This window comes from Camellia sinensis, chromosome 3 (assembly GCF_055761805.1).
Source record: "Camellia sinensis isolate YWXY chromosome 3, ASM5576180v1, whole genome shotgun sequence".
In the NCBI taxonomy this organism is placed as follows: Eukaryota; Viridiplantae; Streptophyta; class Magnoliopsida; order Ericales; family Theaceae; genus Camellia; species Camellia sinensis.
Genome location: NC_138963.1, coordinates 183,778,589 through 183,803,030, shown reverse-complemented (window position 1 = coordinate 183,803,030; position 24,442 = coordinate 183,778,589). Strand labels below are relative to the sequence as shown.

Sequence of the window (24,442 nt, the reverse complement as noted above, 5' to 3'; positions counted from 1 at the left end):
AATGGATAGCTATATTCATTGCTATGGAATGGAAGTGTACTACTTGTTTTGAGAGATGAGGGTGTAATACGTAGGTATTATATTTAGAGTTACTTTGATGAGATATTTTTGTAGATGTGTACAAATGATGGATAAGAGTTGGATTGATTTTCCAAATAGGATGTCGAGCGAATACATTAATGGGATTAATGAATTCCTTGTGTTTGCTTACACCAATAGGGTTGAAGGTTCGATGACCAGTTGTCTGTGTCGGAAGTGTGAGAATCGATACCATCTTGTACGAGAGGGTGTACGGGAGCATTTGATTTTGAATGTTTTTTTTTTTAAATACAAACATTGGATTAATCATGGGGAATCTTACGTATCTCTGCATGGTAATCAAGAGAATGAAACATTAGCTAATTTAGACATTGGGGATGATATGATTGGAATGATACAAGGGGCTATGGGAAATCCATATGCCGTTACAAATGTTGAGGGTAATGAACCACAGGGGCCTGATTCCCATGCATCTGAACCCCAGCTCAGTCCAAATGCAGAGACTACAAAGTATTTCAAACTTCTTCGAGTTGCATAAAGTGAATTGTATCCAGGTTGTCAGAAGTTCACATCTTTGTCATTCATTGTTCGACTTCTACATTTGAAGGTATTTAATCAGTGGACAGACAAGTATGTTGACATGTTGCTTGAGTTATTGAATGAGGCGTTCCCGTTGGGTGTTAAACTCCCGGACTCATATTATAAAGCTCAAAAGGTCACAACAGATTTGGGCTTCACGTATGAGACGTGGGATGCATGTCCTAACAGTTGCATGTTGTTTCGAAACGAGGACGCCAATCTTGATAAATGTGTCATATGCAACAGTTCTAGATGAAAATCAAATGGTGATGGTGGTTCAAATGTTCCTAACAAAGGTGGCAAACGAATAGCTGCAAAACAGACGAGGTATTTTCCTTTAAAGCCAAGGTTGCAGAGGTTGTTTATGTCATCCAAGACGGTCAAGTTAATGAGATGGCATGTAGAGGAACGAACTGATGATGGTGTCTTTAGGCATCCTGCCGACTCCCTTTCATGGAAAGATTTTGATTGTCGGAATATTGACTTTAGTAATGATTGCCGAAGTGTAAGGCTTGGCTTAGCATCTGATGGTTTTAACCCATTCAAGACGATGATACATAGTTCATAGCACTTGGCTTGTTGTGCTCATTCCATACAACTTGCCGCCATGGATGTGCATGAAGCAACCATTTCTAATGTTATCCGTGCTTATTGACGGCCCGAAAGGACCTGGTGACAAGATTGATGTGTATATGCAACCATTGATTAAGGAGTTGAAAGAACTATGGAATGAGGGTGTGTCAACATTTGATGCATCAACAAATCAAATGTTTCAAATGCATGCATCTTTACTGTGGACAATTAGTGATTTTCCTGCATACGCAAACTTGTCAGGATGGAGCACTAAAGGTGAATATGCATGTCTTTGTTGCAATAAAGAAACTACATCGTGTTGGTTGAAGCATAATAGGAAACAATCATACTTGGGTCATCGCAGATTTTTACCTACTGGCCATAAATTCCGGAAGGATAAAGTATCATTTGATGGTAGTCGGGAAGTCAGACTCAAACCAAAATTGTTGTCTGGAATTAAGATGTTGCTACAATTAGAATCTGAGGGTATTTTAACCCAATACAAGAGGGATGACCTTAAGGAGAGGCATATGAGACAGGTAAAGAAGGAGAAAGCTGGACATCGCACCCATAGCTGGAAGAAAAAGAGTATCTTTTATGAACTGCCATATTGGGAGCACAATCTAATAAAACACAACCTCGATGTGATGCATATAGAGAAGAATGTTTGTGACAATGTGTTGTGGACAATATTAGGGGTTACAGGAAAATCGAAGGATGGTGTTAATGCTCGGCGTGATTTACAAGATATGAATATTAGAAAACTCCTACATTTGCAGTTAAGAGGGTCGAATAAAGCCTATTTACCACCAGCATAATTCACGATGACCAAGCATGAGAAAGATTTATTCTTGAAAGTGTTGAAGGAAGTAAGAGTTCCCGACGGGTATTCATCCAACATATCACGTCGTGTGCGCTCACATGATAGAAGTATTGGGGGTCTTAAGAGCCACGATAGTCATATTCTAATGCAACAACTTATTCCGTTGGCTATTTGAAGATCGTTACCGAAGAATGTAATTGAACCCTTGATTGCATTGAGCAATTTCTTTAGACAATTGTGTTCCAAAATGAATCGTGCGACGAATTTGCAATATATTCAAGATCGTATCGCTGTAACACTTTGTCATCTAGAGAAAATATTTCCTCTGAGTTTTTTTGATATAATGGAGCACTTGCCTATGCATCTAGCTGGTGAAGCATTGTTGGGTGGAGCGATTCAATTTTGATGGATGTATCCAATTGAGAGGTATCTTCTTACTTTGAAGCAATACGTGCGTAATAGAGCTCATCCTAAAGGATCAATTGCTAAAGGATATCTTATGGAAGAATGCATGAATTTTTGTGCACAATATCTCAATGATGTGGAAACCAAATCTAGTCGACCCGTGAGGAACTATAGTGGTGCTGATAATCTGGGTCATGCTATTAGTGAAAACACAAGCTTTTATCTTGATAATACTTCTTAGGTACAAGCTCATCGGTACATCATATTCAATACAAGCGCGGTTCAACCATTCATAAAGTAGGTTAAGTCACTCACTCAATATTTTATTATGTTTTATTGAATTTTCAACCAAATTTTTTGTATTGATAAATTTTCAATCTACACAGCAAACACCTTGAAGTATTTAAGCTCAAAATGCCTCGTGTCGACGATCATCAGCTTCGGTGTGAACATTTTGAAACTTTTCACATTTGGTTCAAGGAACATGTATATATTTAAGTCTATAGATTCTAGTTACTTAAGTCGAACTGCATTTTAAATTTTGCATTTTCGTTTTAAATAGGTCCAAACTTGGCGAAGGACTACTGATGTCATATTTTCTGAAGAGATTATTCTATTGGCAAATGGTCCTCATAACCTGGCAAGGAGGTTCAACGGGTATATACTGAATGGGTTTCGGTATCGAGTAAAGGTCATGGATGATCGTCGAGCCACACAAAATTGTGGTGTAGCTTTGAAGGTAGATACCATAAGTTATGCGAGTCGGAAAGACAAAAATCCTCATGTGGGGTCTGTGTACTATTATGGACAATTGACAGATATTGTTGAGATTCGATATTCTAATGAGAAGAAACATGAACATTCACGGAAAAAAAGAAGATGTCTTCAATTTCACGTTGGTGAACTTCAATCATTTGTTGTACCGAGATGATCGAATTACCAATGAACCTTTCATCTTGGCGTCCCAAGCAGAGCAAGTTTGGTATGTTCCAGACCCGTTACAACCAGACTGGCAAGTGGTGGTGAAGATGTCTCAAAGAGGTTTATTTGATATGAGTTCGACTGATCCACAAATCGAGCCATATATGAGCCAACAATTGGATGAAAATATAATGCTTCGTGATGAAGAAGTTGGTTGGGTGAGGGAAGCCACAGAAGGGGAAACAGTTGATGTTCAAATAGGCTGATATTTAATCAACATCAGTAATTCAATTAAGGCCAAGGTTGTAGTTAATCATCAGTTTCTTAATTTACTTTGTCTTTGTAATTGTATTAGTTCAATTAAAGTCATATTATAGTTGATGACAAACTATTGTCTATGTTTCTAATGTCAATTGATGTTATATTGCTTGCAGATTATTATGGGAACGAAGATGAAGCTTGGTCATCCCCGACGCATGATGTCTGATGTGCTACATAACAGGACATCAGTAGCACCACCATCAGAGGAGGCATCACATCGGCCACTATCAGAGGGGCCATTAGTGCCACCACCATTTGACCAGTCACTGCAGCGACCACTATTGCTGGCACCACCATTAGAGGAGGCATCCCAGAGAACACAATTAGAGGGGCCATTAGTACCACTGCATCGACCACCATCAGTGGCACCACAGCAGCTACCATGTACTCAACCTCCACGCCTACCATCGGTGCGTCCACCATCAGTGGCACCATAGCAGCTATCATCCCGACTAGAGTCATCAGCTTATGAGTCATCCGCAGGTATATAAATTTGTTTTGATTTGTATGAAAATTATTTAAACATGCATTTATTTATTCTCATTATATATAACTTGTTTATTCTCATTGTATTTTGTAGACCCTTCAACTTCTTCACAGCCCACCTCAGGTATAAGAATTCGATTTGTATTCACATTATTTAAATTTGCATTTTTTTATTATCATTGCATATTGTTTATTGTTATTGTATCTCACAGGTCATGTTAGTTCTTCATCAACCTCGACTAGGCGTGGTAGAGGATATGCCAAGGGCATTAGAGAGTGGGGTACTGGTATAAAGCTGGACATACAATTTGATGAAAATTACTGCCCAATAGGGGATAACGTGTCTAAGTTAACTACTCAACTTGGCATTATTATACGGAATGGTAACATTGTTCCTCTTACTTTTCTTGACTGGAACAATGTTCCTGATGATATTGTTGATGCTATATGGAAGGATGTGAAGGTAAAAGTATATTTTTGTCCAAAAATTTGAATTCCAAAATTGTGTTATTATCATTTAAACTTTGAAATTGTATTTTATAGGACAATTTGAATAAATGTCCAGAGGAGTACAAGCCAATCTGCATGAAAAACGGCAACAGCATATGGAAGGATCACAAGAACAAGATTAAGGCTAAGTATTTCAAGCCTAGAAGTTTTTATCCTAATCTGAAGAATGATGTTCCTTTGCACATTGTGCCAAGCTAATGGGAAGAACTTGTGGAGTATTGGCGTACTTCCGATGCTGAGGTATACAAATAAGTTATATGTATGATATGTAAACATACAAATCATATTTATATACTTACATTTGTTGAACCTGTTATAGAAAATTGCAACTAGGAATGCTAAAAATCAGCGAGCTCACGGCATAGCTCATACCACAGGGCGTACTACTTTCGCTTAGATACGGCATGAGGTTTATATTTTATTGTTTTATTTTTGTATATAAATAAACATTGTATATTTGCAAATTATTTGGATTCTAATTTTCATATTTCTAAAAAAAATGTAGATGACTAATAAGGGGGAGTCTACTGATAAGATGAATGTTTGGCTTATGACACGTAGAGCAGATGACCCAGAGGTTATCCAGACCTTGGTAGTTTGCAAACACCTTTGATTGTATTTAAAGTTTATTTTTTATTTTTTGTGTGTCAACTATCTTAATTTGGCATATACTTGTACGTCTTATTCAATACAGGATGAGTTTAATCATCAACTCTCTATGCTACCTGAGGATTGTCGGACTTTGGAGGCTAGGAATGCCATTTTCCATGAGTTGATAGGTCATGACGAACATGGATATTGTCGCACATACGGGAGAATTGTGCCTCGAAGAGCGGTGTATAAAGATTGTGCTGGGCCATCACAGTCAACACCCCAGCCATCGACTATTATTCAGATCACCCAGCAGGTTCGTGTGGAGCTAAGGGATGAGTTGAGGAAGGAGCTGCGAGCAGAGTTCTCTACACATTTACAGCAGATGAGAGCTGAGATAATAGCCTTTGTGTCACAGGGGGCGAGTGTGGATTTCAACAGACAGGTTCGATATAAATTTAATTGTTTGTTAGTTCAATTTTCACACAACATTATGTGTAAAATTCGAATATGATTAACACATTATGCATTGACTATCATAGGTTCCTGATGCATCAAGTGGCCACCGGGCATTTAGGGAATCTGCAGAAGACGAGAATCCATATACACCACCACCAAAAGATCAGGTATAAAATGTGTCTTTGCATTCTAAGCTAAAATGTATCTTTGCATTCTTTACATTCTAAGTTAAGAGACTTGTAGGAGAAGACGCGACTCAAATCGGGTTCCTGGATTGAGAGTTAAAGCCGGATTTAGCACGAAACTTGGCACACACGACCGCCTAAGCACGAGAGACTTGTGGGAGAAGACGAGACTCGAATCGGGTTCCCGGTTGGGGAGTTAGAGCCGGATTTCGGTCTAGGCAAACTAGTTCTTTAAGAAACATGAATTCGAGGTGTTGACGCCCCAAAATCACCAAACAGCATCGGTTTATCACGAAACTTGGCACACATGACCGCCTAAGCACAAGAGACTTGTGGGAGAAGACGGGACTAGAATCGGGTTCCCGAATTGGGAGTTAGAGCCGGATTTCACTTTAGGCAAACTAGTTCCTTAAGAAACTTGAATTCGAGGTGTTAACGCCCCAAAATCACCAAACGGCGTCGGTTTAGCACGAAACTTGGCACACACGACCGCCTAGGCACGAGAGACTTGTGGGAGAAGACGTGACTCCAATCGGATTCCCGGATTGGGAGTTAGAACCAGATTTCACTTTAGGCAAACTAGTTCCTTAAGAAACTTGAATTCGAGGTGTTGACCCCCCAAAATCACCAAACGACGTCGGTTTAGCACGAAACTTGGCACACACGACTGCCTAGGCACGAGAGACTTGTGGGAGAAAATAGGACTCCAATCAGGTTTCCAGTTTGGGAGTTAGGGCTGGATTTCTGTCTAGCCAAAATTATTTACTAAACTAGCTTTGTAATTATATAGTAGTTAATTTTTTATGTTTTTCTATAATTAAAATATTAACACCATTATATTGTCATTAATTATTTTTATTTTGTTATTTTCAGATATTTCCTGAGTAACAGTTTGCTTCTTGTAGGATGTGGGCGTGTAAAGATTATAACCAACTTTTGTTTTTGTAACCCACGGAAGAATCATGACGAAAAATTTTGATTTTGATTTACGTTATTTAGATTTCTGAACAACATTATGTATGTATTATGCGATATTATGTAGTGGGATAATTTTTATTATTATGAATTTTTATTTATGTATTGTTATGAATGGAACAACATTATGAATTTTCATTATATGCCAACTTTTGTTTATGTATGTATTTATATTATTATATAATTATCAGTTTTTTTTATAGTTATTTTTCATTTAATACAGGTTATTTTCATATTTTTAATAATTTTAATTCAGTTTTTTTCTGAAAAAATTCAAAAAAATATATTCTAAATTGTTAATGACACCAGTATGGTACTACTAGTTGTTGTCAAAGAAAAGAGATAGTATATTACTACTATCTGTCAAATAACATATAATCACTATTTGTTTTTCCAACCAGAATATTATTTTGTAAATCCACAGAAAATAATTTTCTTAAAAGAAGAAAGAGAAAAGGAAACAAACGAAAAATTCTGTAAACAGAATAATTCGAATCTGTCTTAAGATTGTTAGAACAATCTTCTGTGTAAATAAAATAAATGGATACAAATTCAAACAAAACAAAATAAAACTTACAGAATTTATTTTGTTGAACCGAATAAATAAATAAAGACCAAGTTGAGCGTATCACACTCTGTCCTTAAGACAGATTCGCCTCGCTACGGTGCTTACGGTTGAGTGGCGTCTATCTCCCAAGATACAATGATCTTAACCAATTTGTAGTAGCACTCCAAAACAAATTGTTCGGCGAACCAAACCTGTGATCTAACTCTCTGAATATTTATTCTAAAACTAATATATGAAGAATAAATGTACTAGAACAAAATGGACAACAAAGAGACAAAAATTTCAGACTAAATTTTTCAGATTATTTCGACTGATTTTTTTTTTTTTTTTCGGACCCAAGGCTACTGGAATCATGGCAGTATATATAGGCAAAAATCCTTAGCCCCGAACAAGTGCAATCAGAAGTGAACAGGTTTGATTCAAAAATCAAACAGATCTGTAACAGATTCTGTCGTTGTACAGGAACGGTTATAATTCAAACAAATTGGAAGAAGTAGCTGTAGGTGTATTTAAATCTAAACTGTTGGAATATAAATATTATTAAACTATTAGACTAGTTTAATCAAATAAAGCCAATAGTGTAATAGATTTAATAAAACCTGTTAGGAATATAAATATTAATCTATTTGACAAACTTTAGGAAACCACTTTAGGAACCCAAAAATTTGAATTTAGATTTAAATTAAATTCCCACAATAATTTCTTATTAAAAAAATTCAAAAGAATTTTATCTAAAAATTAATGTTAAACCCGAAAACGATGTCAACTTCTCATTCACTCAAAAATGGTTTTGACATTCCGTCTTCACCGTGTGACTTGCCACGCAACAAGGAACACTTCACTTCTTCGAACCCATCCCAAAAGACGTTTGGGACCCACTGAAATTTGGGCTAAAAAATATGCTTATATTAAACCATTTTTCTAACAATCCCCCATATGAATGGAATTTGACGGAGAGAAAATGCAACAACATGATCTAAATACAGAGAGTATAGAAATTGAAAATATTCTGCAAAGGATAGGTAGCTTTTGGCTTTGATCATTCCCTTGCGAGACACTATCGGATTTACTAGCTAACCAGTGAACATGATGTCTTAAACTGTTCAGCCATTTGTGTAAACCATGACAATAGAACTCACACAATATATCCCCAGACACTGTTTAGTTCTCACTATTGTGTTCATTTTGGCCCTGAACAACTTGGTCTTTCATTAGTGCTCTAGAGAATTGTACCCCTACACAAATCTCATAGAACCGACCCAGTTCACACTCATATAGGTGATTCTTATGAAGAGTATCCTGCCATACTCCGCTAGGTTTACCTAGATATAAGAATCATTAAAGTTTAACCTAAAACGCTGCAGACATCACTATTTCATCATAGAAATGGGTAGGAGTTAGACTCCCCAGTGATCCTTCTGAGTTATTTACAACTCGGTTGTCCCTTTGAACCTAGATCTTGGGATCTCCAGTCAACTAGGTTGGGTTGCCGTTGTGGTAACTCTTATTTAATAGGCTTAAGTCCTATTCCCCTCGATGAATTCTCAACTAACTCTCTTGCTAACCCTTTGGTTAGTGGATCCGCTATGTTGTCTTTAGGCTTAACATATTCTATGGAAATAATTCCATTAGGGAGTAGTTGTCTCACGGTGTTATGTCGACGACGAATGTGTCGTAACTTACCGTTATACATATGACTCTATGCTCTACCTATAGCTGATTGACTATCATAATGTATGCATATAGCAGGCATCGGTTTTGGCCATATTGGAATATCTTCAAGGAAGTGGCAAAGCCATTCTGTCTCTTCCCCTACTTTGTCTGAGGCTATGAATTCAGATTCCATAGTAGACCTAGCAATACAAGTCTGTTTGGAAGACTTCCAAGATACAGTCGCCCCCACCAAGAGTAAAGACATACCGACTGGTGGACTTCAAGTCTCTAGTATCCGATATCTAATTTGCATCACAGTATCCTTCAAGTACTACTGGATATCTAGTATAATTTAGCCCAATGTTACAAGTGAATCGGAGATATCTTAGAACCCTTATAATTGCTTTCCAGTGTTCTACTCCTGGATTACTCACATATCTACTTAATTTGCTTACTGCATAAGCTATATCTGAGCGAGTGCAGTTCATCAAGTACATTAAGCTTCCAATAATTTGGGCATACTCTAATTGAGAAATACTTTCCTGTACATTCTTAGAAAGATACAAATTAACATCTATAGGTGTTCTAGCAAGATGATCATCATCTTTGCTAAATTTGTCAAGTATTTTCTCAATGTAATGAGATTGTGACAAAGCATATCCTTCTGATGTTTTGGTAATTTTCATACCAAGAATTACATCAGCAATGCCCATGTCCTTCATGTCAAAATGTTTATTCAACATTTTCTTAGTAGTTTTAATCATGTCATTATTACTACCTATGATGAGCATATCATCTACATAAAGACATACAATGACATAACTTTTGTTAGTGTTTTTAATATAAACACATTTGTCACACTCATTAATTTTAAATCCATTTGATATCATTGCCTTGTTAGATTTCTCATGCCATTGCTTTGGCGCTTGTTTTAAACCATATAATGATTTAACTAATTTACACACTTTCTTTTCTTTTCCTGGAACAGAAAAACCTTCTGGTTGTTCCATGTAAATTTCTTCATTTAACTCACCATTTAAGAAAGCGGTTTTCACATCCATCTGATGAATTTCTAGATTGTATAGAGATGCAATGGCAATTAGCATTCTAATGGATGTTATTCTAGTAACCGGTGAGTATGTGTCAAAGTAATCAAGACCTTCTTTTGTCAAAAATCTTTGACCACAAGTCTTGCCTTGTATTTGTCAATTGATCCATCCGCTTTCATTTTTCTTTTGAAAATCCACTTGTATCCAAGAGGTTTACAACCTGGTGGCAAGTCCACTAATTCCCAAGTGTGATTTTGCAAGATGGATTCAACTTCACTGTTGACAGCTTCTTTCCATAAAGGAGTTTCAGGACTGGACATAGCCTCTTTAAAAGTTAAAAGCTCATTTTCTAACAAAAATGTTAAGAAATCTAGACCAAAAGATTTTGAGGTTCTAGCACGTTTACTACGCCTAGGTTTCTCTTCCTCATTTTGATCTAACTCTTGTTCTTGATCATGTTCTTGATCCTTACTAGTAATAGCATCATGAGATCTTTTATTGTTACTAGTTTCCTGTCCAGTCTTATTTGGAAATACATGTTCAAAGAATGATGCATTCCGAGACTCAATAATAGTATTTACATGCATTTCCGAATGTTCTGATTTATGAATTAAAAACCGATATGCACTACTATTCTTGGCATAACCAATGAAAATGCAATCAGTGGTCTTAGGACCTATCTTAGTCTTTTTAGGACTAGGAATAGCCACTTTAGCCAAGCACCCCCACACTTTTAAGTATTTGTAGGATGGTACTCTTCCATGCCACAATTCATAAGGTGTTTGATTCATTTTCTTTCGGGGTACTTTATTAAGTATATAATTAATTAGCAGAAAGTATTGCTTCCCCCCACAAGTTCTGAGGTAATCCAGAACTTATTAACATAGCATTCATCATTTCTTTTAAAGTCCTATTTTTCCTTTCAGCAATTCCATTTTGCTGAGGTGAGTAAGGAGCGGTGGTTTGATGAATTATTCCATGTTCTTTACAAAATTCACCAAAAGGTGATTCATATTCACCACCTCTATCACTTCTAAGTTTCTTGATTTTCTTACCAAGTTGATTTTCAACTTCATTCTTAAATTGAATGAAAATTTCCAAAACTTCATCCTTGGTTCGAATTAAATAAACATAACTATATCTAGTATAGTCATCTATAAAAGTGATAAAATATTTTTTCCCACCTCTAGTTTGAATTGATTTAAAATCACAAATGTCACTATGAATTAATTCAAGTGGTTCCGTACTTCTTTCAATTGAATGAAAATGAGTTTTAGATAATTTTGTCTCAACGCAAATTTCACATTTATGATTTGAATCAATGTCAAATTTAGGTAAACATTCCATATTAATTAATCTACACAAAGATCCATAATTAACATGTCCTAGTCTACCATACCATAAATTTGAAGACTCAAGCAAGTAAGAAGAAGATGTAGTATTATTAATAACTGAGGGTACAACGATCATTACAATTAACTTGAAAAGGCCATCAGACATGTAACATTTTCCTACATATATCCCATTTTTAGTAAGTACAAATTTATCACTCTCAAATACTAGCCTAAACCCATTCTTACTCAACAAAAATTCGGAAACAAGATTCTTGCGAATGTCCGGTACATGCAGCACATTGTTGAGAGTGAGTTCCTTTCCAGATGTTATCTTAAGTACAATCTTTCCTTGTCCTTCAACTTTGGAAGTTGAGGAGTTGCCCATAAAAAGTTGTTCACCATTGTCCACTGTAGAATAAGATGTGAACATCTTTTTGTCGGCACAAATATGGTGAGTAGCACCAGTGTCCACCCACCATTCTTTAGGATTTCCGACAAGATTTTCCTCGGAAACAACTGCAGAAAGATTGATGTCATCTACACCATTGGAAATCTTGTTCACTTCAGTCATATGGGCTTGAGCAGGCTTTTTGCTTGTTTTTCTTTTGCTTTTGCCTTTGCTACGGCAATCTTTGGCCTGATGTCCCTCTTTGTCACAGATGTAACATTTGCCATTAAACTTGTACTTTTTATTATCCCCCCCTTTAGAGCCTTGTGATGTACTTTCTCCAGAAGACTTTCGTTTCTTGGTTTTTGAAGCATGTTCCACCACATTTGCCTTAGACTCCATAGGATGCTTACCAGCCCACTTTTCAGAATTGCAGTTGTCCTCCTCAATTCTTAAATGCACAATTAATTCGTCCATAGAAATTTCTTTGCGCTTGTGTTCGAGGTAGTTCTTGAATTCCTTCCAGCCTTTTGGTAATTTTTCAATTAAGGCTTCAACTTGGAAGGATTCACTGAGAGACATGCCTTCTGCGTGAATGTCATGCAGAATGAGTTGGAAATCTTGAGCTTGGCTAATCATAGTTTTTGAATCAACCCTTACAAAATCCAAGAATCTGCCAACCACAAATTTCTTTGAGCCGACATCTTCCGTTTTGTACTTTTTCTCTAACGATTCCCAAAGTTCCTTTGCTGTCTTGATTGGACTGTAGACGTTGTATAATGTGTTGTCAAGTCCGTTCAAGATGTAATTCCGGCAAAGGAAATCGGCATGTTTCCAAGCATCAACCGCAGCAACCACTTGCCGGTCGGTTTCATCCTCTTTCAGGATAAGAGCATCTTCACGGAGGAAACGAGCTAGGTTCAGAGTTGTAAGATAGAACAATATTTTCTGTTGCCATCTTTTAAAGTCAGTTCCTGAGAACTTCTCTGGCTTTTCTTCATGATTTATTGGTACTGTCACCACAGGAGAGGGGGTTGGTGCAAACGCAGCCACCACAGTAGTACTTGTTTGGGCATTTGTTTCAGTAGCCATCAATTCTAAATTATAACACAAAATTATAATTAGAATTTATACTACACAGAAAATTAAACCAAATTCACAGAATTAAATTCTGTAAAAAATAAAAGAAACAAGAATGTAACTTTTATTTTCTAATTAATTTGAAAATAAAATAAAATTTTATTCAACCAAATTAATTCCACACAAGAAATTAAATTCTGTAAAATAAAAGAAATAAGAATATAACTTTTATTTTTCAATTAATTTGGAAATAAAATAAAATTTTATTCAACCAAATTAATTCCACATAGGAAATTAAATTCTGTAAAATAAAAGAAATAAGAATATAACTTTTATTTTTTCAATTAATTTGGAAATAAAATAAAATTTTATTCAACCAAATTAATTCCACACAGAAAATTAATTTCTGTAGCACTAAAAATTAAAATACTAAAACAGAATTTTAAGTAATGAAAACTCAGAAAAAAATTTCTAAAACCCAAAATTAATTTCTGAAAAAATTCTACAAAAATATATTTTGAATTGTTAATGACACCAGTATCGTACTACTAGTTGTTGTCAAAGAAAAGAGATAGTATATTACTACTATCTGTCAAATAGCATATAATCACTATTTGTTTTTCCAACCAGAATATTATTTTGTAAATCCACAGAAAAATAATTTTCTTAAAAGAAGAAAGAGAAAAGGAAACAAACGAAAAATTCTGTAAATAGAATAATTCGAATCTGTCTTAAGATTGTTGGAACAATCTTCTATGTAAATAAAATAAATGGATACAAATTCAAACAAAACAAAATAAAACTTATAGAATTTATTTTGTTGAACCGAATAAATAAATAAAGACCAAGTCGAGCGTATCACACTATGTCCTTAAGACAGATTCGCCTCGCTACGGTGCTTACGGTTGAGTGGCGTCTATCTCCCAAGATACAATGATCTTAACCAATTTGTAGTAGCACTCCAAAACAAATTGTTCGGCGAACCAAACCTGTGATCTAACTCTCTGAATATTTATTCTAAAACTAATATATGAAGAATAAATGTACTAGAACAAAATGGACAACAAAGAGACAAAAATTTCAGACTAAATTTTTTAGATTATTTCGACTGATTTTTTTTTTTTTTTTTTCGGACCCAAGGCTACTGGAATCATGGCAGTATATATAGGCAAAAATCCTTAGCCCCGAACAGGTGCAATCAGAAGTGAACAGGTTTGATTCAAAAATCAAACAGATCTGTAACAGATTCTGTCGTTGTACAGGAACGGTTATAATTCAAACAAATTGGAAGAAGTAGCCGTAGGTGTACTTAAATCTAAACTGTTGGAATATAAATATTATTAAATTATTAGACTAGTTTAATCAAATAAAGCCAATAATATAATAGATTTAATAAAACCTGTTAGGAATATAAATATTAATTTATTTGACAAATTTAGGAAACCACTCGAGGAACTCAAAAATTTGAATTTAGATTTAAATTAAATTCCCACAATAATTTCTTATTGAAAAAATTCAAAAGAATTTTATCTAAAAATTAATGTTAAACCCGAAAACGATGTCAACTTCCCATTCACTCAAAAATGGTTTTGATGTTCTGTCTTCACCGTGTGACTTGCCACGCAACAAGGAACACTTCACTTCTTCAGACCTACCTCAAAAGATGTTTGGGGCCCACTCAAATTTGGGCTAAAAAATATGCTTATATTAAACTATTTTTCCAACAGTTTGGACCCGTGGGATCTTCCCGTTTCAAAAATTCGAACTGTTCATTTTGTTGGACACTCGTATTTCATCTAAAAAAAATTAAGTCGATTCGATAATCATAACTTATTTAATTTTTTATTAAAAAAATAGACAACAATTATAAGAGAATGTTATCTTTAACATTCTAATTACTTACCCCATTACTAAACTTAAAAATTAAATATAATTCTTTATCATAAATAAAAATGTTCTGTTTTTTTAAATGTGCGACTGCCCATTTTTTTAATGTGCGAATGCCCACTACACACCATCCCCCACCCATCACCACGTACGTAAACATTTGACATTTAACATTATATTCCACTTAAAGGTACTATTAATTCAATTAATATGTATATTAATAAAATTACATGTATACATTACATGCACACATATACATGTACATGCATTTAACTATGCTAGATCAACACCTTTTTTATTAATTAAAAATAATTCATTTGTACGAAAAATGCATAAAAAATACTGCGTGAGTGACGTTTTGTTCTTTTCTGTGTGAATTTTTTACATTAAAATTGTATTTATATAGCATTATTGTTATTTTTTTTTTATTTTAAATGGATTGATAACACTTCTTCTCTTATCTAAATCAGATTAATTTCTCCATCACATGAAGGGTCACTAGTTTGATCTTAAAGTCAATAAAAAATTTGAAAAGTAACATTATTACACGGAAAAAAAAAAATGATGGTAGAGAAATAAATTTTAAAAATATATTATGAGTCTGCATCTGTACTCCTAAAAAAGTATGGCAAGTGTTGACATTTAACCTAAGTTTGGCATCATTTAAAAAAGTAAAAAAATTAAAAAGTCACTATCCTATTTAAGTTATATTACCTCTCTACCACATCATTTCAAACCCAACTTATTTTTTATAAAAGTCAAAAAGTACATTTATTTAGAATATTCCAAACAACCCTTAACCTGTTATCCTATCTATATTTACCCTTATTAATTGAGTTAGGTTAGAGATTTTAAAAGTTCTATTAAATTTTTTATTGAATGTTTCATATGGACATGAGATTCATATGGAATTTATATGATGTGAGTCTCACATTTATACGAGAAATTTGATAAAATTTTTAAAATTTCTAACATTAACATTATTAATTTATGAATTTATCGAGATTTTCAATACAATATCATGAGTTTGGTGCTGATATTATTTTTTGGGAGTGATGTGCAGATAAGAGTTGTATGACAAATGGGTATTTGCATACAGTTATCGATTGGATACCCGGTATGAAAGGTATACGTTTGAAGGATTTACCAAGTTTTCTTCAAACCACAGATCTAAGCGATTTTATGGTTGATTTTGTGTTTGGTGAAATTGAGAGAGCTCGCAGAGCCTCCGCGATTATTTTCAATACATTCGAGAAATTAGAACATAACGTTTTGGTGGCTCTTTCATCCATGTTCCCTCCAATCTACACCATTGGACCTTTACACTTACTAAAGAATTAAATCAATGATGATAGTCTAAAGTTGATAGGATAAAATCTGTGGATAGAAGAACCCGAGTGTCTCGAATGGCTCGACACAAAAGAACCCAACTCTGTTGTTTATGTGAACTTTGGAAGCATCACTGTCATGACACCAAACCAAATGGTTGAGTTTGCTTGGGGACTTGCTAATAGCAACCAGACCTTTTTGTGGATAATAAGACCTGATCTTATCACTGGTGACTTGGCTATTCTTCCACCGGAATTCGTGGAAGCAACAAAAGAAAGAGGCTTATTGGCAAGTTGGTGCCCCCAAGAGCAAGTTCTTGACCACTTGTCCATTGGAGGGTTTTTAACTCACTCTGGGTGGAACTCCACACTTGAAAGCATTTCGAGCGGAGTTCCAATGGTCTGTTGCTCATTTTCCGCGGATCAAAAAACAAATTGTTTGCATTGTTGCACCCAATGGGGCATAGGGATGGAGATAGATAATGATGTTAAGAAAGATGAAGTTGAGAGCCTTGTGAGAGAGTTGATGGTTGGAGGGAAAGGGAAGGAGATGAAGAAAAATGCTATGGAGTGGAAGAGATTGGCTCAAGAGGCCACTGAGAGTTCATCTGGTTCATCTTTCTTGAATCTAAACAAGGTGGTCAACCAAGTTCTTCTCTCTCCAAGACATTAGCATTATGTGAATTGCGTTAAACCAAGTTTACAATTATCTCTACTATGTATTCAATTTATTGTCATGTTTTGGGTTGTGTTTTTTTTTTTTTTTTTTTTTTTTTTTGATCGGCAAAAGTTAAATCTTTATTGATGAAACATACAAAGAGCAATATTACATCAATAAAGAGGAGCTTGGTGCTAAAAAGCACCAGGCGCCAGCTGGTGAGGAACCAACAAGAGAGACCAAGAAAAGAAGCAAGTTAACAGATAGACTAAACTAAAAGGAACAAAGAACCAACTGGTATACACAGCTGGTAAGAGCCAAAACCTATGCACCAAAGCAGAATACCAAAATACAAAATACAAAACAACACAGAGCTGCAGCCTTCCATCTGCATCCTTCACAGTCCAACCCAAACCAGATTCAAGGTGAATTAGCCCCCAGGAACACACTCTACTGCACAGACCAAGAACATGCTCCACTGCACAGACCACCCTCCTCTATACAGATCAAGAAATCAGTCCTCTGTACATACTGCTGAATCTCCTCTGGATCATCCTCCCCTGTTGATTCTGAGAGCATACCATGACCTGTTTGAATGAAGGCAGAGTTCAGATCAAATGCCCAGCAGATAAAATCAGACTACACCTCTTGCCATCAGCAGACTATGCTAAACTGAGCAGAACCAGACCATCCCAAGACAGACGCATCCCAGCACATCAAGTTCATCACAACACTGCTACAGGAACAAAACTACTTACAGCAGTCCCATTTAGCTCATACTATACCAGCTTAAATCCAACAGGTCAGAGGCCTCCTGAACACATAGCCATCTCCTCAACAGATCCAGGACTCATACACAGCACTTATGCAAAACCTTCTTCAGAAGAGCAGACAAAACTATCATCACTTAACAACTCATACACAGCACTTATGCAACACCATCACTTAACTACACACCATAACAGACTTGACTCAGATTGTATATAATGTCATGCACCGAATAATTAACCCCCTTTAAAGCTGAGGAAGCCCACAACGCTACTCTCACCTTTATTAGCTCTGCCAAAGCAGTCCAATCCGGTTGCACCTTGTTAAATACACAGTCGTTTCTGCTTCTCCACACTGACCACATTACTGCTACCGGCAGTGTTTTCCAAACTGTTAGCATCTTCTTCTTCATTTTTATCTCTGGCCATGACAGCAATAAACCCTCCACTGATCCAGGGCTAACCCATTTGTAATTCCACCAGTTCACCAAGTTGGCCCATAATTTCCAAGTGAAATGGCAGTGAATAAACACATGATTAACAGTCTCCACCTTAGATTTACAAAACACACAGAGAGAAGAAGCGTTTGGGCTCAACACTCCAACTTTTTGCAACAATTCATAACACTTTACCCTTCCTCTCCACGCTAACCAACTCAAGAATTGAGCTTTAGGAGGGGCTGAATTGATCCAAATACACCTAGTTACTGCAATATCTACCCCTTGACTTGCTTCCATCCACTTCCACACTGATGCCACGGTGAACTCTTCAGACGGGTGAGCTACCCAGGAACAAGAATCTACCATCTCTTCATTGATCCTAGGCGCATTTTGCAGGAAATCATTTAGTTTCTGCACTTCCTCCTCTTCCCATGCTAGGAGGGGACGTCTGAAGACCAGGTTCCAATCTGAGTCTGACACTCTTCTATGAACAAAATCTACCAGCTTTCCATCTTTTTCAACTGATAATGCGAATAATCTGGGAAAAGACACACTCAGATTTTGATTGTGGCACCACTTATCAAACCAAAAATGTATCCTTCTGCCGTTTCCAACAACTAGCCTAAAATTTTGCCAAAAAAATTCCCGCAGAGCAATGTTAACTTCAGCCACTGATATTATGCCTCTCCACGTATACGACAGTCCCACTGAACTAATGAATAAGGGGCACCACCTGCCACCCACACCACCATACTTACTACAAATCACTTTTTTCCACAAGGCTGCCTCCTCATTTCCATACCTCCACCACCATTTAACTAGCAGACACTCATTAACCTGGCCTAGGTTTCTTACCCCTAGCCCACCCTTGTTTTTGTTTACACATATCTCTTTCCAGCTAATTAGGTGCAGTTTCCTCCTAGTTTCTGACCCTCCCCAAAGAAAGTTAGCTTGAATTTTGTGGAGTACTTTTGCAATGCCCACCGGCAACTTGAAGATGGATAAGAAATAAACTGGCAAGCTTGACAAAACGGACTTGATCAACGTTAATCTCCCAGCGAACGATAGATACCTCCTCTTCCAAGAAGCTAACTTGCTCTTAAACTTGTCTATTACAGGTTTCCAAGCAGCCTTTCTCCTTGGGTTTGTTCCTAATGGCAACCCCAGATAACTCATTGGCAACTTTGACTTAGGCAATTTAGTTTCTTTGCGAAGACCTGGACAATATCATCCTGAACGCCTACCCCACACACCTTGCTTTTGTGGAAATTTATTTTGAGCCCAGACATCACCTCAAAGCACCTTAGAATTCTTTTCACGACTACAACTTCCTCCCACTCAGCTTCACAAAAAATGATGGTGTCATCGGCAAACTGCAGATGCGTAATTTTCAACTCAGTTGGCCCTGCAGACACTCCTCTTATCAATCCCACTTCCTTAGCTCTTTCTAAAAGAATGTTCAAACCCTCCGCTACAATATTAAAAAGGAACGGAGAAAGCGGATCTCCTTGCCTAAGGCATTTCATGGGGGAAAACTCAGAAGTAGGTGACCCATTAACTAGCACTGAAATTCGAGCTGTGGATATGCAGGTCTTTATCCACCCCACCCATTTCTCTCCAAACCTGAAATTTTTCATCATCGAGTACAAGAACTCCCAATTTACGGAGTCATATGCTTTTTCAAAATCCAACTTTAGGATGAGCCCTTTCTTCTTCGACCTTTTCCACCAATCCACCACTTCATTGGCAATCAGAACCCCATCTATAATATGTCTACCTCTCAAAAAGGCAGTTTGCACTTCACTAATAATGTTGGGCATCACTCTCCTAAGCCTTTTTGACAAGATTTTAGCGACAATTTTGTATATGGAGCTAATCAAACTTATGGGCCTATAATCTCCCAACCCCACAGGGTTTTCCTTCTTAGGAATCAAAGTAATGAATGAGCTATTTATTCCTTTGGCTAGCTTCCCGTTAGCATGAAACTCCTTCATCAATTGCACAAACTCACCTTTCATGATGTTCCAACACTTTTGAATACATTGTAGATTAAAGCCATCTGGCCCCGGCGCTTTATTCCCATCACAACCTTTTATTGCTTCCCAGATTTCATCTTCCAAAAATTCTGCCTCTAATAGCTCAGCTGAGTCAGTTGAATTGATTGAGGCAAAAAAACCTGACAGCTTTGGTCTATTCTTCCATTCCTCATTGAAAAGGAGCTTGAAATGCCTTACCACTGCCCGTTTAATCATCCCAGGCTCATCCTGAATCACCCCATTCACATTGACTGAGTCTAGCAAGTTTTTCCTCTGCCTTTTGGTTGCCATTAAATGGAAAAATCTGGTATTTCTATCCCCGTTTTCAGCCCATACCCTTCTAGATTTTTGAAGCCACAGCCAATCTTTCTTCTTGCCAAGATCCCAAACTAATTTCCTAACCTCTACCCTTCTTCTTAACTTAGCATCCAGTAAATTCCTTTCTTCAGCTATCAGATCCCACTCGTGCAGTTCCTCCTCAGCTTTTTTCAGATTCTCCTCAATGTTGCCAAAGACTTCACTATTCCACCTCTTCAGATGGACTTTCAGATGACCCAGCTTTTTCAAAAATCTGAAACTAGCCCAACCACTTACCTGGTGTCCTTCCCAACAGTTCTTCACTTCTACTTTGAATTTGGGATGCAAACACCATGCATTTATAAATCGAAACGGTTTTGGGCCCCAATCCCTCTCATCCTCCATAAGAAGTATGGGACAGTGATCAGAGATACACCTAGGCAGTCCCCATTGTTTAAACTTGAACTCTTCCAGCCACCTGGGGTCGATTAAGAATCTATCTATTCTACTCCATCTATTCCCATCCATCGCATTACACCAAGTATACTGCCTACCTAGCATTTGCATATCTACCAGCTCCAGTTTATCAATAAAATCATTAAAATCCTTCATCCCTCTTTCCTTTCTAGAGCACCCTTTCCTTTCACTCCTAAATCTGATTTCATTGAAGTCACCTCCTATGCACCAAGGGCTTAGGTAGGACTGATTCAGTGTTGTTAGAGCCTCCCAAAGTTTCCTTCTTTTGATTACATCATTAGGTGCATACACATTAATAATAGTACAATTAAAAGTATGATGAGCCATACCTGCTAAGATCACGAAGCTCCTAGCACTACAGCACTCCTTGAGCTCAAAAATCTGTGGATTCCACAAGCATAGCAACCCACATGCACTTCCATCTGCACCCACCTCCATGTACTCCAGCTCCTCCCACGGCCATAAGGACTTCACAAAATTTTCATCTACTGAGCTTCTCTTAGTTTCCTGAATCAGCAGGACGTCTACCTTCCTCACCCGAACTATACTCTTTATTTTTGATCTCTTATTGGGTCTTCGCAAACCCCTAATGTTCCATGATAATAAAATCATATAGAAATTACACATCTCCTGTAAAGCTCCACCTTTTAGTCCTTCCAGACTTACGGCACTACAGCTTTCCCTTTCACTCTCTGCTTGTCCTTCGCTTCAAGTTCAGCCAGCTTGCCCATTACCTCAGTCTCCTTTCCTTCAAGCTCCAATCCCAGAATTTTCCCAACTTCCATGGTAGCTTGGGCTTCACTTAATAATTTGTTTCTCCTCCTGGTGTTGAGACTTTGCTCTACTGACATCGATATAGCTGCTGCAGCTGCTCTGAAGATAGCTCCTTTCTTGAAACACTTGCTGCGCATCGCTTCTTTGTGCTTGATCTGTTTTTTATTCGGTTTTGACCTATTACGCAGATTAGCACCCTCCAGATTACTTCTATCTACCATTGCGTGGGTGGGCTTACCTTTCCTTGATGGGTTAGCTTTGACTGATGCTCTTAGCTTATCTCCTTGTTGATCACTGGATCTAAGCTGAGTTTAGGCTACACGATCATGCAAGTTTTTTGTTGGCGCCGTCGGAAGGTATTGTTTGGATGCAAGAAAATAGGTGGAACTCTAACTCAAAAATGAATGATGAGTTTTAGAATTATCTTAGCCTAAAGTTTTTGAAGTCCTCAAGCAGAACTTATGGGAACTGCTATGGTCAAATTTCAGTTTATCTCTTATTTATCAACATTAGGTTCAAATTAACTGTTACAATTTTTTGAATTTAATTTTATAAAAATTACTTCCTCTATCTCCAAATATTAGTTTTTTATTTTATTTTTTATTATCCCAAAATATTAATTTATTTTCAAAAATTATGGACTAAAATAATATGAATTTTCTATTTTGTCATTCTTTTAAATTTATTTACAACACAAAAAATACAATTACGACAATTGATATTCCTCAAAAAATGTACTATCAAAGGATAATTTTAGAAAATCAATATTTTTTATAATGCAATAATTATACTACAAAAAAAAAGTTAGATTCCCTAAAAGGGACTATTATTTTGAGACGGTATGTGTAATTTTTTTTTTTATATATTTAGTGAATTTTATTAATATTTTAAGCAAATGTTTTACTTCTTAAATATACTTCATATAAATACAATTAAAAAGTCTAATATTTGTAAAAAAAAATCTTTAAAAAATTTAGTAAATCTCAAAAAATATGAAAATTTAATACATTTTCGTATTCTTGTGTATTTATTGATTTTTTAAAATATTTTACTTTTTTGGTATATCTAGGTTAGATCCATCTAAAAAGTAAAAAAATTGCTTAAATTATTAAAAAAATTTACTAAAAATAAAAAAAAAAGTAAAAAAAAATCAATTTTCAAAAAATTAAATTCAAAAAATTGTGATGGGTTTATATTTTCAAAAGTCTGGCTCCTAGATGGAATAAAATATAATGGGGCAAATTATATTTTGAATCTAAAAAGGACGAAAATGTCATAGGCATATAATGAGATTATATATGTATAAATGTGTTTAAAATTTTATTTTTCGTTTAAGTCATTAACAATGTACTTTAATTTACAAATTATAATAATAATAAAAAATTATGATATAAACTAGAGAGTGTTAATTAAGATTTGCCAAACTTCCATTAATATATGGAACCACTGCATGAATAAAATCTTTAACCCTTGCTTCTAAATTCTTGTTAATTTTATAGAATAGATTTTTTTTTTTTTTTTTTGGTATATAGTCTGTAAATCATATGTTTTCATTTTGATGATATCTAAACTGTTATGGAATAATTTGTGATTTTCTAATATACATATTTTACATTATTTGACACAATATTATTTGTTAAAATATATGTTGTATGATAAATGTGTTATAAATATTATTTAAATAGATTTTACTGTGCATCATATATTTTTAATAGAGAAGTTACTATTCAAGTTACTGTGTAACATTTGAAATTTGTTAAGTTTGGAAGAAAAAATTAGCATAAGACTATTTATCGAAAGCGACATCTAGCCTACTAATTCAAATCTTTGCTTGCCATTATTGACAAAAGAATTGTGCCCGTGCTCCGCGCCGCATACGCCATTGCCTCCCAACGGATATATTTTTGGATATATATAGAAGTGTTTTAGTTGGAGAGAAATAAGAAGTGAAGAAGAGAAAAATAAGTTATGTTAAATTCTCAATCATTGTATGATACTTCATTTAGCTATATTTTCTATGAGAAAATTTGTTGAGAGTTAAGCAAAATTGTAAAAAATTTTTTTATCCCTTACTCTTATTATTCTTGTAAAGGGAGAGTTTTTGTGAGTGATTTTTTGGAATAAAATCATTTGGGCTAAGTGTGACTAGGTACAGATTCAAAATTAGTTGGAATATTTTTGTGAGTATTTTTGGGATAAAATCACTTGGTGAGGTGTGTCTAGGCACCGAATTTTGAATTAATCGGAGTGATTAAGATTGGTCACTTATTATAAAGGTTCACTAGCACCAGTGAAACTAGTAGTGTAATTATTATTTGAAAAATAGTGAAAAAATTCCCGATGAGGATACTTGGGGCGCGGATGTAGGCCCGGCGTACCGAATTACTATAAATTGTTGAGTTTGCTTTCTCTTCCCTTATCTCATTTTATTTCGTTACTCTATTTTATATTATTGAGAAAATTTATTTATTTATCATTTGGGTTAATATTTTTAATATTGTGAAATTATTTTTAGAAACTCAATTCACTCTCTTAGGTTGCCTATGGGATAACATAGTCCTTTGGGTCAGCAAAAAGTCTTAGCACCAAAATAATAATAATAATAATAATAACAACAAAAAAAAGAAATTTTTCAAAATTTTAGATTTATGATTTATATTTTATTTTTTTATTGTGCGGCCACTCCATGAATGAATCTTGACTTTAAATTTTAAATTGGGTTCCAAAAATTCAAATTTAAATTTTCTTTAACCATAGGTTCATGTACTAAAACACTTTGTCCATAAAAACAAACTAGTGTAAAATGATCAAACTATCATTTATATATATGTTATACGGT

At 35.5% G+C, this 24,442-nt stretch overlaps 1 pseudogene across 1 annotated transcript; it reads left to right on the top strand.

The window, feature by feature from the left end:
* Nucleotides 1-15,900: 15,900 nt before the first annotated feature.
* Nucleotides 15,901-16,836, top strand: LOC114301993 (7-deoxyloganetin glucosyltransferase pseudogene; annotated as a pseudogene). The gene has a single exon (XR_014364946.1). The product of XR_014364946.1 is annotated as a 7-deoxyloganetin glucosyltransferase pseudogene (transcript).
* The last annotated feature ends 7,606 nt before the right edge of the window (nucleotides 16,837-24,442 follow it).